Source organism: Thunnus maccoyii, chromosome 1 (genome assembly GCF_910596095.1).
Source record: "Thunnus maccoyii chromosome 1, fThuMac1.1, whole genome shotgun sequence".
NCBI lineage: Eukaryota > Metazoa > Chordata > Actinopteri > Scombriformes > Scombridae > Thunnus > Thunnus maccoyii.
The window spans coordinates 4277501-4292317 of NC_056533.1; the positions used below are offsets into that span (position 1 = coordinate 4277501).

Here is a 14817-nt window from a genome sequence, read left to right on the forward strand (position 1 = left end):
CATAGTGAGCATTTAATACCAGTTGTAAATGTCAGGTTAAATCATATCTAGATACAATCTAGACATGAGATGCATTTTAATGCAAGGTGTGAAGGGACTTTTTTTCCTTTCTTTAACATATTAGTACTGTACATATTAGTGATGTTCATCTGTTTAAGGTGGCTTTTGTGTCACAGTTCCTCTTATTATGCATTGTTGTTTCACAAAGCAGTAAAAGAAAATTAAAAAATAAAAGCCAAGTGGAACAACTAAGACATTGTTATATCGCCACGAGTCTCTTAGGAGGGATGAGTGGTTGGTTGTACAATATCTATCCCAAAATCTGATTTTGACACTAGAGACCAATATTAACATCTTGTCTCCTAACACTTAATGTTGGTCTCTTGTACCCATGACCAGGATGTTCAATTATGTTCAAATTAGATGATACTGCGCCTCATGATTTACATCCAGCCAACGTCGGTGCCAGCACATGAAGATTTGTGCTTTTTTATGTAGAGAGGCAGAAAGCGAGGATGTGAAGGTCAGGGTGATGGATGGGCACATCCAAGTTTCATACAGGAGACCATGAGTTTGCTTCTTGTCACAGTTCTACACGTTTTAAATGTAACCGCAGTCTTCCCTTAACCTATGTTTCAGTTGCCTAACCTTAACCAGACCTTAACTACAGTTTATTTGCCTAACCCTAATCATACAGTAGTACCCATGCTACATGCAGACTAAAACAAACACTGGCATTAAATGTTAAAAATATTGTCGCTGAACATAGGTTCAGGATTTTGCAGAACTGTAGGGCCATGTGGTTGTTTTGGAGTATGTATGAAGACTTGTTCTCACGACTTTTACTTAAGGCGACACAAAAATAGTAACTAATTTGAACTCTATAAGGTAAAGTTGAGTTTGGTTCTTGGTTTTGAGCCATTTAACAGCTGATTCAGAGTGAAAACCAGCTCAAAAATAACACTCAAGAGCAACTGACTTCCAGTATAAGGTAGCTGGCAGAGTGTCAACTTTAAACTGTCTAACCCTCCATCAGCACGTCTATTTTCATGACTTTGTGAAGGAATTAACATCTTAACCTTTGCAGGCTGCTCTCTCTCTCTCTGTCTGTCTCTCTCTTAGCCACCTAGGGTCTCTCTCACAGTCCCTGTGGGCTGAATGTTAGTAATGAGGTGGCAAATTACTGACTTAAGGCTTGATGGAGAGGTCCCCCGCTGACATCCTGACATACACACACACACACCGTTCCCCTCAGGGCTGTCCTCGACCCCCTGCTAACTGTAAAACAACAATGCTGCAAACTCTTTATTGATGAGACAGCAGTGGTTTTCACTGACTTGCCATTTCCCTCCAGCCATTTGAAGAATTGTTCTTCTCTGTTTTCACAGAATGGCTGATTGACATTTCTCCAGGACCAGAAACCTTCCATTAAAACCGCAGAAGAAGAAAGGGCAGGCATCTGGAGGAGGTTTGAAAGGCACTAATCAATGTGTTTCACATGCTTTTGTTGAGTCATCAGTCTCATCACATCACATCAGTGGGTTTGTGTGTCGATATGCAGTTATAGGTGATGTAACAAATGTCCACATAGGAGTGTTGTTTCATTGATTACTTTGTTTTTAATATAGTGTTAGAGGTTAAATACAGAATATACAAAGGTGAATGTTATTCATTATTTCCAGCTGCAACAATTTATATGATCTGAGCAGCAGCAGGAATTTCCTCCGAACACATAAGGGTACAGCATCATATAGATGTAAACATACATGAGCATAGAGCTTATCAAGGTGACAACAGCAGAGCTTCAATACAAAAGGAGTTTGGGATAGTTGATGGAGTTGATGCAGCAAAGTAATAGTGAGAGCTCACAGTCTAAATGTGTTTAGATGTTAGTAGTTGAACAGATGATGCATCAATATGCCAGTGATACTGTGACAGCTGACTATCAACTGAATGATGTATTCACATCTCTCCTAATCGTTGAGGCCATGGCTTGTTATGTTTTGGATTACAGTGTTTAGGTGTTCACATTATTTTGTCCCCCAGAGGTGCATCATCTCCTCTCTGGCACATTTTCAACAAAAAAATGAACATTGTGAGCTTTGCAGAGACATAATTGACTGCAGGGTTGTTGTTTTTGAATTGCATTATACTGTGCAGATTTTCATGTTAATGTCCTGTAATCCTCTGCAAGCAAACTGTCACGAAGACGCAGCACAGTTTCTGGACAAGGAACAAAGTTGTCTATGCTGAAATGCCTGCAGCCTGGCTTAAAGCATGTCTTGAGAATACAATAGAATGGAATCAAAGCTCCTTTTAATTTTTATCAATGATGCTTCTAATCTTTTTAGCAGCGCCAAAGTTGGTTTAAGTTATTCAGGTTTTGTGCTTGGAGTCTTAAATGATTAAAATGATATTGAACTGAATCATATTGAACTAAACCCACAAAACATATCCCACATTATCACTCTGTCACTGGCTTATTCACTCTGCTGTTGGGATGATGTATTGAATAAAACAGCAAGAAATGTGGAAAGGAAAATTAGAAGACAGATGGTCTTCCTTCCACTTTTATACTAAGACTTAATACTTCACTAGATTTCAGAAATAATGCACTTTTAAACCGCATGTAACATCTGTACGTATGGATTTAAATAGAAGAAGATGAACATGAACATAGTGCCGATAGTGTAATACTGTACACTGGCAAAATGAACACAAAATCTAAGACTTTCAATCTTAGATTCTACTTCAAAGAGGAGAGATCAGTTAGACTATTTATTTAGATAGTAACACTTTCACACACTTCAACTTCCATTTAGACTCCATCAACATGTAGCATTTTCATTACATGTAGGTCCATGGAGATGTGAGAGAGATGAGAATCCCACTAGAGTCTAGACACTGATTGTGGTGGAGTGAGGCCAGAGAGTCAAAAGTGGAACTTCTCAGTTGAATCTGAGGATCATGGTGATGATGGAGGTGATGGTGAGTAGTGGTGATGTATGAGTAGCTAGTCTGGAAGGACAAGATCATCAAGATATTTAAAGAACAGCATCCCACACTGGAATAGATCATAGAAGCACACTGAGAGATGATAAGCCAGACATAATGACGTAAGAAGAGGCAAAGAAGCAAAACACAAGAGAAAAGATCAGCTGTATTGAACTTTCGCCAAAGCTTCTTTGCCATATGAACTGCACCCTAAACTTTCACTGCTAGAATACAACTTACTCCTCCACCCACTGATGGAGCTCATGAACGCAGAACACAGCGAACATGTTTATATCTCTGATAATGCATGCAATCATAGAATTAGATTAAAACTTGAGCACAGTGCTGAACTCTGTGGAGTTATTAAGGTGCCTGTTGGTTTACAAATATTTCACAATGCCATTTAGTAGAGTTAAGTTCATGATGTAATGGTGCCTGGTTGGCATAGAGATAAGAAAACACCCATCAACCACTGCAGAGACCCACCTGAGGTGCTTCCAGCTTAGCTCAGTATTTTCTTGTGGGAAGGGATCATCTTAGTGTATCATGCCCTTTTTTCTAACTTGTGACTCCTTTTGGTTGTGACTCCTGTTGCGGTAATCTGGAGGGGCTTTTACGCTCTCCAAGTAAAGTTCCTCAGTGGCAGGTGAAAAGAAATCCGATACACACCCGTCACCCAACCAGAACATTTCTATGTCCAATTCCAACGTTTTTAAAATCCTCACTTTCAACAATAAACTGTATATTGTATTGGGAAAGATTGTGGCTGCAGTTCAAACTGTTAATTGTAGATTTATGTTGACATGCAAACTCCAGTCTCAAGCAATGAAAGTCAAACAACCCTTCACACCCTGACCTCTACACCCTTACTTCCCTTACTTTCTGCTGCTACATAACAGACACACTACTTCTTGCATTTGCACTGAGGGTTGGCACTGGACCTTTATCAGAGGAGTGGAATCATCCAATATGGATGTAATTCCCATGGATACTAGGGTGAGAAAACCCTCCCCAGGCCAACAGTGACAAAGGCTGTAGTACTTTGAAGGATCAGATAGTTATCCAATCTCCAACAACATAAGTGTAAATGCATCCAGGAGGCATTTAAGATGGATTTAAGACCACCTCCAGAGGATGTATACTTGCCAAATGTTAAAAAGGTGTGAATGCATCCATCTCTATACTGTTATTGTTGTAACTAAACTGCTTAAGTGTACAAGTTATTCTTCTTCTGGTGATTTTGGCAGTTACCAAACCCTCTGAACTAGAGTAGGACAGATTCTTATTTGCATGTAGCCAGGAAAACCAAAACAGATTGCATACAGATCTGACCAACTGAGTCGCATATATGTGTTTAGGTGTAAAAAATATCTAATCTGGATTTTATCTGGATATGAGACATCTGAAATGAAAAGTGTAAATGAGGCCATAAAGGGAAAAAAAATCTCAAAAATGTGTGTGTGTGTATATATATATATGTATATATATGTGTGTGTGTGTACAATCTGAAAACAGGATGAGAATCGGGTCCCGCAGTATGATGGTTCAGTGCTACTTAATAGTTTTTTATGGTAGGTCTGGGTCTAATAATGTGTCATAAAATCAAAATGATTCACTTTATAGATGCTGTCAAACATTACAGAAAAAACACGGCATTTATGTCTTATAAAACCAATTCCCCGAAGAAGCTGTGCCCCCCAGTGTGCATTCTCATGGGAAAACTAACACCTCACTTCTTTTTTCCTCCCTCTTTCCCTTCTTCTCCCCCTCTTCCTTCTTCTCCAATAAAGAAGAGAGAGCTGAGGGGCCATAACAGTGGCAAGGCAGGTCTGTTTGATCCCCATGCCGTGCTATCTTCAGTTTTCTCCATTCAGCCCGTATGGACGAGGATCAGTGGAGTGGACCGCCCGTCTGCCCAAAGGGACAAAAGTCCCCCTGCTAATTGCTGCCACATCAAATGAAGAGGGACATCCCAAATAGGAGCCCTCAGATTGATGGAGAGGGAGAGAGGGAGGGAGAGAGGGGAAGAAAAGGACAGCCAGTTATTCTTAAAGCTGCTCACTGGTTTCACTCTGATTACTCCTCAGTCTTTGTTGAGCATCAGCTGATGAAGTCTGGTTATTTGTTAAAGTTGTTGAAGTGATCATCCATGATTTTAATATTTTGAAGGGGAATCTTCTATGTCTTTAATTCATAACAAACATTTTTATGCACATAACACATTTTTGTTAGAACCAGGCCTTTAATAGCACTAATCACAGCTAAGTATGAATGTAAGTCATGTAAGTACATTGACTTAAATTCTGACAATCAATTAAATTTTGAGGTAATGTCTCAAGGGGATTGTCAGCGTGTTAGCATCTCTGATTTGTTTAAAGAATATAAAGCCAGTAGACCTCAGAGCCAAAAACATTAAAGCTGCATACCAGTACTGTGCTACACAGATGAAACCAACTTCATTTTATAGCTGCATTATTAACTATGTTCGTATTAACAAAGAATCAAATGACTATTATGTGAAAGACAAAGCTCTTTAGTTTAAACTAGCCGACAGAACGATGACAATAGACTCAGAAGTTGAATGAGGTGCAGTTTTAAAATACTTTTTATTAGCACCTCATTCTTTACCAATGACTGATTCTTGTTTCCCGCAAGTATTATTGTGACTGGAAAACTTTCCGTTATTGCACTGCTTTTACTTAAGTGAAGGATATAAATTCAGTTTCTGGCATTGTGCTCATAAAATGAAAATGGCAGCAGTAGTAAAATGTAAAGGTGATGTTTTTAATCAGTTTTCATCACAAATGTAGAGTTTTGTTTTACTGAATCAAAGGGATGAATGTGCTATGCTGTTGTATCCAGTGGCTGTGAGGTAAATTAATGGTTCAGTGACGTCCCAGTAACCATACCAGCATTATATGAAGAGGATTTTAGTGGTGGGTCAATGTTTAGCTTTTGTTTTATTCCTCATCACAGAGTTTTTTGGAAAACAGTTGGAGGAGAGACATTCCCAGATTAGTTCTGCCCGTGCGACTGCCTGCTATGTTATTGGGAAGCAGACAGTAGCTGACTGACTGACTGACTGCCTGTTTGACTGGCTGCCCTCTTATTGTCCTTCAGCAACGAGGAAGATCAGTGGACCAGGACCCGGCAACAAAAGGCTTGGAGCCACAACTCTGTGTGTGTTTGTGTGCTGGTGTATGTGTGTAGCTGTCACGGCCCAGTGATATAAGTGTCTCGGGGCCCCAGCCAGGTCCCTGCACCACACAGGGACAGAAAGAGAGAAAAAGCTGTCACTTCAGAGGGCCTTTTCAAAACCTGCATCACTTTAGAGCAAACAGGCCCTGAAAGTCACAGTCCATATAGTCCTCCGAGCAGTCAAGTGGCCGCTGCTCAGCTTCTGCATCAAATGATTTGTTTCTTAAACTCCCCCCTCCTGCCTCAACATCACCCCTCGCTCCCACCCTGCCCTTCCTTTTCTCAACTCATGCATTCCTGTTTTCCAATTGTGTTGTCTTTGTGTCACAGCAAGGCTTTGTTGGGGCCATGGATGGCTGTCGAGGCCGGCAGTGCAGTTTCAAAGTGTTTATTGATGTGCAGTCTCCACATGATGTTGGATCTTGTTGTCAGGGGTCACAACCTGTTGATGTTCCGGTGTGGCCGGAGTGAGGCTCACATCTTGATCCATGCCGGCGGGTCACGCTAGGCCTTTGAAAGCAACAAGGCAAACAGATCTTTTGGACGTCGGCTCATCCATCAAGCACACCTTAAGACTGTATCAGCCAAGCATGCAGCGCTGTCACTCACAGGTAAGTAAGCTGTTGGTGGCAGGAAGCAGAGTCAGAGGAGGAGCTGCTGTAAATCAGTCATTGAGGGTAACGTCCAAGTTGGTAACACTGTCCTGTTTTCTTTTCACTATTTGTCTATTTTATGATCCAATGCAACTTCATTGAATTTAATTTCATCATATTAACACTAACCCTCTTGAGTATATTTTTCCTGTATTCAAAAGAGGAAGCATTCTTCTTTTTTGTCACAAGACCACATCATGTTGGCTATCAACACCTAGCGATTTTGGCCAACACTGAAAATTTGGGAGGACACATCACTCTTAAAGGATAAAGCTGGTGATTTTCTATATTTTTCTTATTGTCATGAAATCTCATATGCAGAGCCAAACTAACTATGAATTGATCTACTTACAAATGTGCATTCAAAGCCTCTATGCAAGGCAGAGGCCACTGCACATGCGCAGAACACATTTCTGTTCACACTGCTTCACTAGCATGTTGCGCTAATAGAGTGCTATCACCACAGAGAAATACATCAAACCTAAATTTCTCGTTTTTGGTATTTAAAAATTTCACCAAATAAGTACAAAAGTCTATACAACAGCAACAAGGATATATATGCTGATTTCACAGCAAAAAATTAAGTTAATTTGAGTTTAATTTGAAACCCAGCAGCTGGATTTTCCACAAGTCAAACTGAACATGCAGCTCTCACTGACAAAAGAAGAATGTGCTTGCAGCTCTCAAGTGTCAGTTTATGTAACAGTCTAAGTGCAAAGCAGTGCATTGAAAAAATGTAAACAAAAAGATCATTTGTTAGAAAAAGTTAAAAAAAAAAACAAAAAAACATGGACAGTGTTGATGTTTGGCACTTGAGTTGTCCTTCCAGGAGATACAGTATGTAATGAGCCTGAAATGGAGGATCAGCTGACGCCACTGTGTGATGTTTGCTTGTAACAGAGATCTGAGGATCTGAGAGGCCATCACCCAGCCACTGAGCTCACTAGGTGATGTACAGTCTGACAGTTTTTTTCTTCCTCACAGCAACTTCTAAATTTAAAACACTTCCTAAGAATGTCCCATGAACCAGTGACAGGCCTGCTCCCTTCTACAACCCACACAGTTATAATAAATAAAAATAAACTCATGAGCTGTTGTATCTGGCAGCATTCATAGTGAACTGATGAACGCTCACAAAGAATTACATTTAATTAGGTATGCTTGCTATGCAATTTGAAGTGTAGAAGAGTTGCTTTGTTAATCTTTAAAAAGATATCGGTTCCACTGTTTCCCCTTAGACTAGCAGGTGATTCATACTCAGGTGAAAAATTGTGATGTTTAAGCTGCACTAATCAATGCTTGTATATCAAAAATGGATCAAATAACTATGTGTAGAGTGTAGTGTGGTTGCATGTAGTGATGGACCCTCAGAGAATTATCACCTGGCTCTGCAGTTCTCCTCAGTTCTATGAAGTGTTTTAGCATATTGAAGCTAATTGTTTTGGTTTTATGGCCACTAACGTTACTGTTTTGTTTTTTGATTTTTTTGTCTCACAGCTCTCATTGAACTTGTTTCCAGACACAGCAAGTGGCTGTTTTCAGAGAAAAGGTTCCAAAAAATCCACTGCACACTACCTACCCAGCACCAAATTGCACACAGACACAGTTAGCAAGTAGCTGGCGAACATTTAGCAGCTAGAAAACCAAATATTTTTCTCAGTAGTTGGTGGAAGCCAAACAGAGCTAGAAGGAGATTGAATGGAAAGTGGAATGGAAAGAAACATGATGAATGCTAATGTTGCTCTGTATCTGCTGAATGTGTAAATAATCAACTGCCATGTCAACTTCATAAGGTGATAATATGTGTATATTGAGTGGTATCTAGGGGTGAAGTTGCAGATTGCAACCAACTGAATACCCCTCACCCTCCCCTTCCAAGCATGTAGGAGAACCTACAGTGGCCACCAAAATCGCAAAAAACGTAAAATGCCCTCACTAGAGCCAGTGTTTGGTTTTTCCATTCCGGGATACTGTAGAAACATGGCGGTGCAACATGGCGGGCTCCGTAGAAGAGGATCCGCTACCTATGTAGATATAAAGGGCTCATTCTAAGGTAATGAAAACACAACAATTCTTATTTTCTTGGGATTATACACTGATTGAAACATACTACATTGAATATTATATTCTATTTCTGCCAAGTCCATTCCACTAGATTCCACTAAATTCTACACACTGGACCATTGAAGCTTGTAGTGCTGCCCCTAGGAGGCCAAAAAATGAATACATGCCGGTTTACATTTCATGATATCAGCAGTTTATATCGCTGGTACCAACACATCTCATTATTTTTAAGACTCCCCACATTCTTAGTCTGAAAAAGACTAATCAAAGAATTTTTGACCCAGGACAACACTTAAAAAACAGACATACTGGAAAACTCCCAGGAAAGCTGGAAGGGTTGATGAGTATACGTAGGTGCTGGCGTTCCCCATGGCTCATGACTGGAGCCACTCCTCTTCCTCTTTTCCACACTACCGCACCTGCCTCTGTCATTACGTCCCACCGCTTTTCCTAATATTGCAATCAACCCTTTGCTTTTCATCCTCTGATGTTTGCACTCACATCAAGCTTAATCTCAAGAAGACTGAATTGCTTTTTTCCGTTAAAGCTCCCTCCTTCAACTACTTCTTCATCCTCCTTGAGCAGACCAGTGACTCCTACCCTGTGCAACATTCTGAACCAGACTCTTTCTCATCAACGACGGCTCTGTTTCTTCTCTAAGCTTTAATCATCACCCTTCAAACTCCTTCTAAACTGCCCCTCTAAAACTGTCTCGTTTACCTCCTATAACTTTGGTCAGCCTCCCCTTATTTTCCCATGGCCCTCTTCTACACTACTCTATAGCCTCCCCTGCTTCTGTCAAAGTAGCAATCCTGATTTTGTCATTGAGCAATAGTCCTTTAGTTCATGGTCCAAACCCACACCCACATAGTTCAGTGCAGCATAGACACAGAATTCATGGGTGCTCCCAAGCTCGAGCACTCAGGGCAACTCTGAACACCCACAGATAAATCATACTGTGAGGTGACCATATTAATATTAATGTTGTCATTTAAAGATAAATAGAGGATTGGACAGGATGCCAAAGCAGAGTTTTAACTGTCAGAGTGAATGTTAAACAAGTAACCAATAACTTTCAAACCCAGGCTGTTACAAGGGGAGTTATCTACGTCTGTCCTTTAACAACCAGACATTTAGAATTTTTGTTTAAGTAAAGTATAGCGGACACAGGTAGAAGCTGTAGAGACACCTGTGGTGAGTTAGTCTATAATGGTAGCTGTAGAGTCTGGATCGAATGTACTTTTTGGTTGATTGCATTACTTTGTGTCTTGATTAAAATTCTCCTCCAGTCAGAAATGTGTTTTTCTTCTTTTTACTTCAGTTGGATGTTTGAGCCTCACTGTGCAGAATGATGCACATTCATCTGCTGAAGGAGAAATGTTTCTCTGTGCTCACCTTCATCAACCTCAATTTAAGACATGTACCTACGAACATAATTTGTGATATCACAACTTGTTTGGAAGCTAATTGTGGCCCAATATTCAACTTACACAAATGTGATGTGGAAACTTGAAGCCTCCAGTGCACAAACACTGAGAATAGACTTAACAGTGAAGCAGGAGACATCTTGTATCCAGCAATTCAACTTTTGCAATGAACAATATTCATGTATTCATGCATGTACTGTATATTTGGTGATAACCAACTTTTTTCACTGAATGTTTTCTTTGGTTTTTCTTGGTTTGAGGATATTTAGTTATCAATTTTTATTTGCTGATGAGGTGGTTATTTTGACTGATGAACTGATCAACCTCATATTATATCATGTGGTGGTCTCTGTGCAGTTTGTAGACTTTATAGAGTCATATGTTTTGGGCACCTCTGGGAAAAAATAAACTTGGTGCCTATGCTGTGCAGTACAACAACAACTACTTCAGTCATTTGTCAGGTGCAACAACATGACACCACGTCCCACTGCTACATCCCAATACCTCCAGTCCTCCAAACTATCATCTAATTCTTTATTTGTTCACTCCAGCAGAGTCACTTTTAATCTTTCAAGTCTTTTCAAGACTTGATTTCTTGACTTCTCTCACCACACTCTCTGCTCACACTCATGTTCTGTTTGTATGATTTACTTGATTTACTTTATGCCATTTAATTGTCCTTGTCTAAATTTGTGTTATGTCACTTTTGTGTCTAACCTGATAAGAACTCAATCAAAATCAACAGAAAATTAACTTTGTTGTGAGGATTTGAGAGCCCTAATAGACCTTTTGTAGTTGTCATCATGTCTACTGATAGATGTGGTTTTAATGTATGACGTTGGTTATTATTATAACGTCTGAGTTCTCTCTACAGAGCATACAGTATATGATACCTAGTAAACTTCTTGACTTCTAATTCTGATATTCCCCAAACTGGGTTATATTATCATACTTTTGTCCAATAAGACAAACGCTGACAGGCTACTCTTCAATATGTAGACAAGACAAAATAAAATGTGTGACATGAGCACTTAGGACAATCCAAAGCCAGTTTTGATGGACGAAAATGTGAACATGGCATCTGAGTGAAGTCTTTGTCTCCTTTCCGCCTGTTATTTCAGTGTGTTGACCAGTGTTGTTGTGCTGCTCGTTACACCTGACTGTTCTCATCAGCTTTCATTGTCATCTCATCAGGAGTTAGATCTAATGAGGGTCAGTCTCTCATTACCGCCCATCTCGGCTCACCCCAGTCTGACCTCTGACCTCTACCTTCCTACAGCCAATCAACGATTTTTCTTTACCTCTTCCCTCTCTCTTCTTCTTTTAGCTTCATGGTCAGACAACACAAAATAACAAATAAATAGTGGGAGAAAGTGCAAGAAAAAAAAAAAACAGAGGGAATGAGCCAAATGTAAAAGTAATGCAAAATCAGATGGGATTTTGAAATATATATATTTTCTGACAGCATAAACAGAATATGAAATGTATCAAACAAAAATCTAAAAAAAAACATGTTGTTGGTGCTACTGCCAAACTTTGGCTTAAAAGAAATAAAATGTGGATTTAAAAATGATAAAATTTCAAAAAGATTTATATAGTTTCATCAAAAAGAAAAGAACAAAAACCGCTCTCCAAAATGACCAAAAAACTTTAGCATATATTTCTAGTGGGGTGGTGGTGAAGGGGTGGAGCTGGCAGCGGGGGTCACAGGAAGGGTGGAGGTGAGGATTAGGGGGCAACAATGAGTTAAATGTTCCCCCTCCAGACCACATGGAGGCCGAAGCATCCCCCCAGTGTCCATAATTTGTCTGGAATAATTGAGTGTGTGTGTGTGTGTGTGTGTAGCCGGGGCTCAGGCCTTGCTCTCTGCTGGTTGTAGGTGAAGGGGCTCTCCAGAGAGAGTGGAGGACCCTCGCTGTCAGACAGGAATCTGAAGAGACCTCCCAGTAGCCCTCAGTGGTGAGACCCTGCAGCTCCGTTTATTCACAACCCTGAGGAGTAGAGGGAGGCTGTGAGACTGAAATGTTCACGTCATTTGATTCCACATGGATCCTGACAGAGGTGGAAATGTAACAAAGTACATATACTCAAGTACTGTACTTAAGTTCAATACTGAAGTACTTGAGTATTTCCATGTTGTGCCACTTTACTTCGATCCACTATACTTCAGAGGGGGATATTACTTTACAGATCGAGATTTTATGAGTGAAACAGATGATGTATTCGTCTTTTTCTGTTCATCAGTTTTAAAGAAAGCCATATTAAATCCCCTTTTCAATGTTGTAAAACAATAAAACATGGACAGTCCCTAGTACTACTCACTAATTTTGCAAATATAATACTTCTCTAGATTTTGGATGACTTTTACTATAAATAAATATTTGTATACTGTGGTAGTGCCACTTTTACATAAGTAAAATTTCTCAATACTTCTTCCACCTCTGGATCCTGACATGTTTTTGTGATACAGAAAAATGTAACTTTCATACCCACAATTCTGGCAATACTAGTACAGGATAATGACTTTTAAATGTGATGTAATGCATGAAAACACACAAATAAATTCTATTCCCCAGGTCAGGAACCATTTTTTAATTCCTTTTTTTAAAATTTTATCGTACTAATGTCTAACAAAAGCAAGAAAGCATCATTTATAATTAAAACAAATAAAGATACAGATGAAAAATTCAAAGTTTCAGTCCAAATAAAAGGTCTAAATTCTCATAATTCACTCCTATCATTCCAAGATAATGTTGATACAGGGAAGACTAGTGCTGGACATGGAGGAGATAAAGATGTAGTTGGGGGTAGTGGAGGTGATGGGAGTGAGTTATGCGTTGATGTGGTGGGAGAAGTGATGGTGGATGGAAATGCGTAGTATGAAGGTGATGATGGAGGAGGAGGCAGGTGTGTTGGAGGTGGTAGTCATTGTGCTGCCAGCCATAATCATTCACTTTTTAAAGCCATAATGTGTGTGAGATCCCAGAATAAAAGGATTCTCCTCCTGAAATGACATGACTGCTGAATGTTTAAATGAGTCAAATCCAACAGGTGACTGATGGTGGTGGCATGTGGTCTGCTGCTGTGTCAATTTGAATGATGCACTGCCATCTAGTGAGCAAGACTGAAACATGTTGAACACAGCGAGGATGCTTGTGCAGTTACCAAGGCAACTCCACAGGAGTTGACAGTTAAGATTTCTCTGATGTGCCTTTAAAACTGTGTCAGAGTGGACAAGTTCAGGTGAGTGACACACTGAAACTTACCCGTGCTTGATCTGTGATAAAATAATAGAAACTCAAGGCGATTCCTATCTTTTTCCAGAACTTTTTCCAATATTCCACAGCCTTCCTCAGCAGATGAAACTTGTCATCATGTGACATAAGTTTGGATGGAATTTTAAATTTTATTCTTTTTTTTTTTTACTGTAAAGCACTTTGTAACTTGTGACTTGAAATATACAGTGCTGCAATATTATTTATAGAGAAGCTGTTGTGTCATGGTCTAAATCCTGACTGCTGAGTTTGTTGTACAGTATTTATCTCACGCAGTTGGGAATTTACTGGGTCTGTAGGAACAGTTTTGACATCAGATGGTATAAGACGCAGGAAATGAAAGAGGTGGTGCTAGTAGAACACACAGAAGAAGAGAAAGATCTATTTTACCTTCACCCTTTGATCTCCTTGAGTTCAAACTAACCAGTTACTGTAAACCTCTCTTTGACCTACAGGTCTCAGAAAAAAAAAGTATTGCCAAAGTGGTGAAAATATCTGATATGTCTACTGAAAGGGTGTAGTAGTACATATAGACAGATTAAATTCAATCATAGTTAAAAGCCCCACATATATCTGATGTAGGGGATTATCATAATAGACTAGAGGGGAGAAAGGCAGAGAAATAATTTTTCAAGGACTTAACAATCTCCCAAAACCCCTCTATGCATCGCCACAGTTGTTTGCAAAATAGGACAGTTAATAATCACGTTTAGCTTTTCTGATAAGACTGGCCTATAAGACTGATGGTTTTCTTCCAAGCTGCATCTCTAAAAAAATGTTTGGGCAGAAGCATGGATTAAAAGACCTAAAAGATCTGCAGCTTGTCTTAATAAGACTAATGTCTTGCCTTGGACTTGTCTGGACTGACTTGAGACTTGCCTTGGACCTGCACGTGTGCAGTGCAGGTTAAAAAACATCTCATAATTCTTCACCTTCACTGACACATGATGAGTAAACACTCTCACGTTTGATAGTTGGATGCATTTTGCAACACTTTCCCGATTTACAAACACAGCTGCTCACATATTGCACACGTGTCCCAGCAGCAGTTTGGCACAATGTGTGGGCATGCTTTTTGCTGCACGTCCTTTCCACACGTGGGTGTATCAAAAGTGTTTATTATGTCCCTGTATGTTTATGTCACTCAGATGAGTGTGTATGTTTATCAGCAGAACTCAGTAACCTCTGAAGACATTTATGTCATCT

General features: G+C 39.7%; 1 long non-coding RNA gene across 3 annotated transcripts in view; it reads left to right on the plus strand.

Moving 5' to 3' along the window:
* LOC121898265 overlaps positions 1-8852 on the plus strand; it is a 14093-nt gene extending 5241 nt beyond the window's left edge. The window contains exons 2-5 of one of the 3 annotated variants that reach the window (XR_006096394.1): positions 1389-1468; positions 2858-2988; positions 4785-7792; positions 8343-8852. This is a non-coding gene — a long non-coding RNA (uncharacterized LOC121898265). Of the gene's footprint in view, positions 1-1388; positions 1469-1507; positions 2989-4784; positions 7793-8342 lie in introns of those variants that run through there. The other 2 variants (XR_006096395.1, XR_006096393.1) reach the window with 2 other exon arrangements.
* The last annotated feature ends 5965 nt before the right edge of the window (positions 8853-14817 follow it).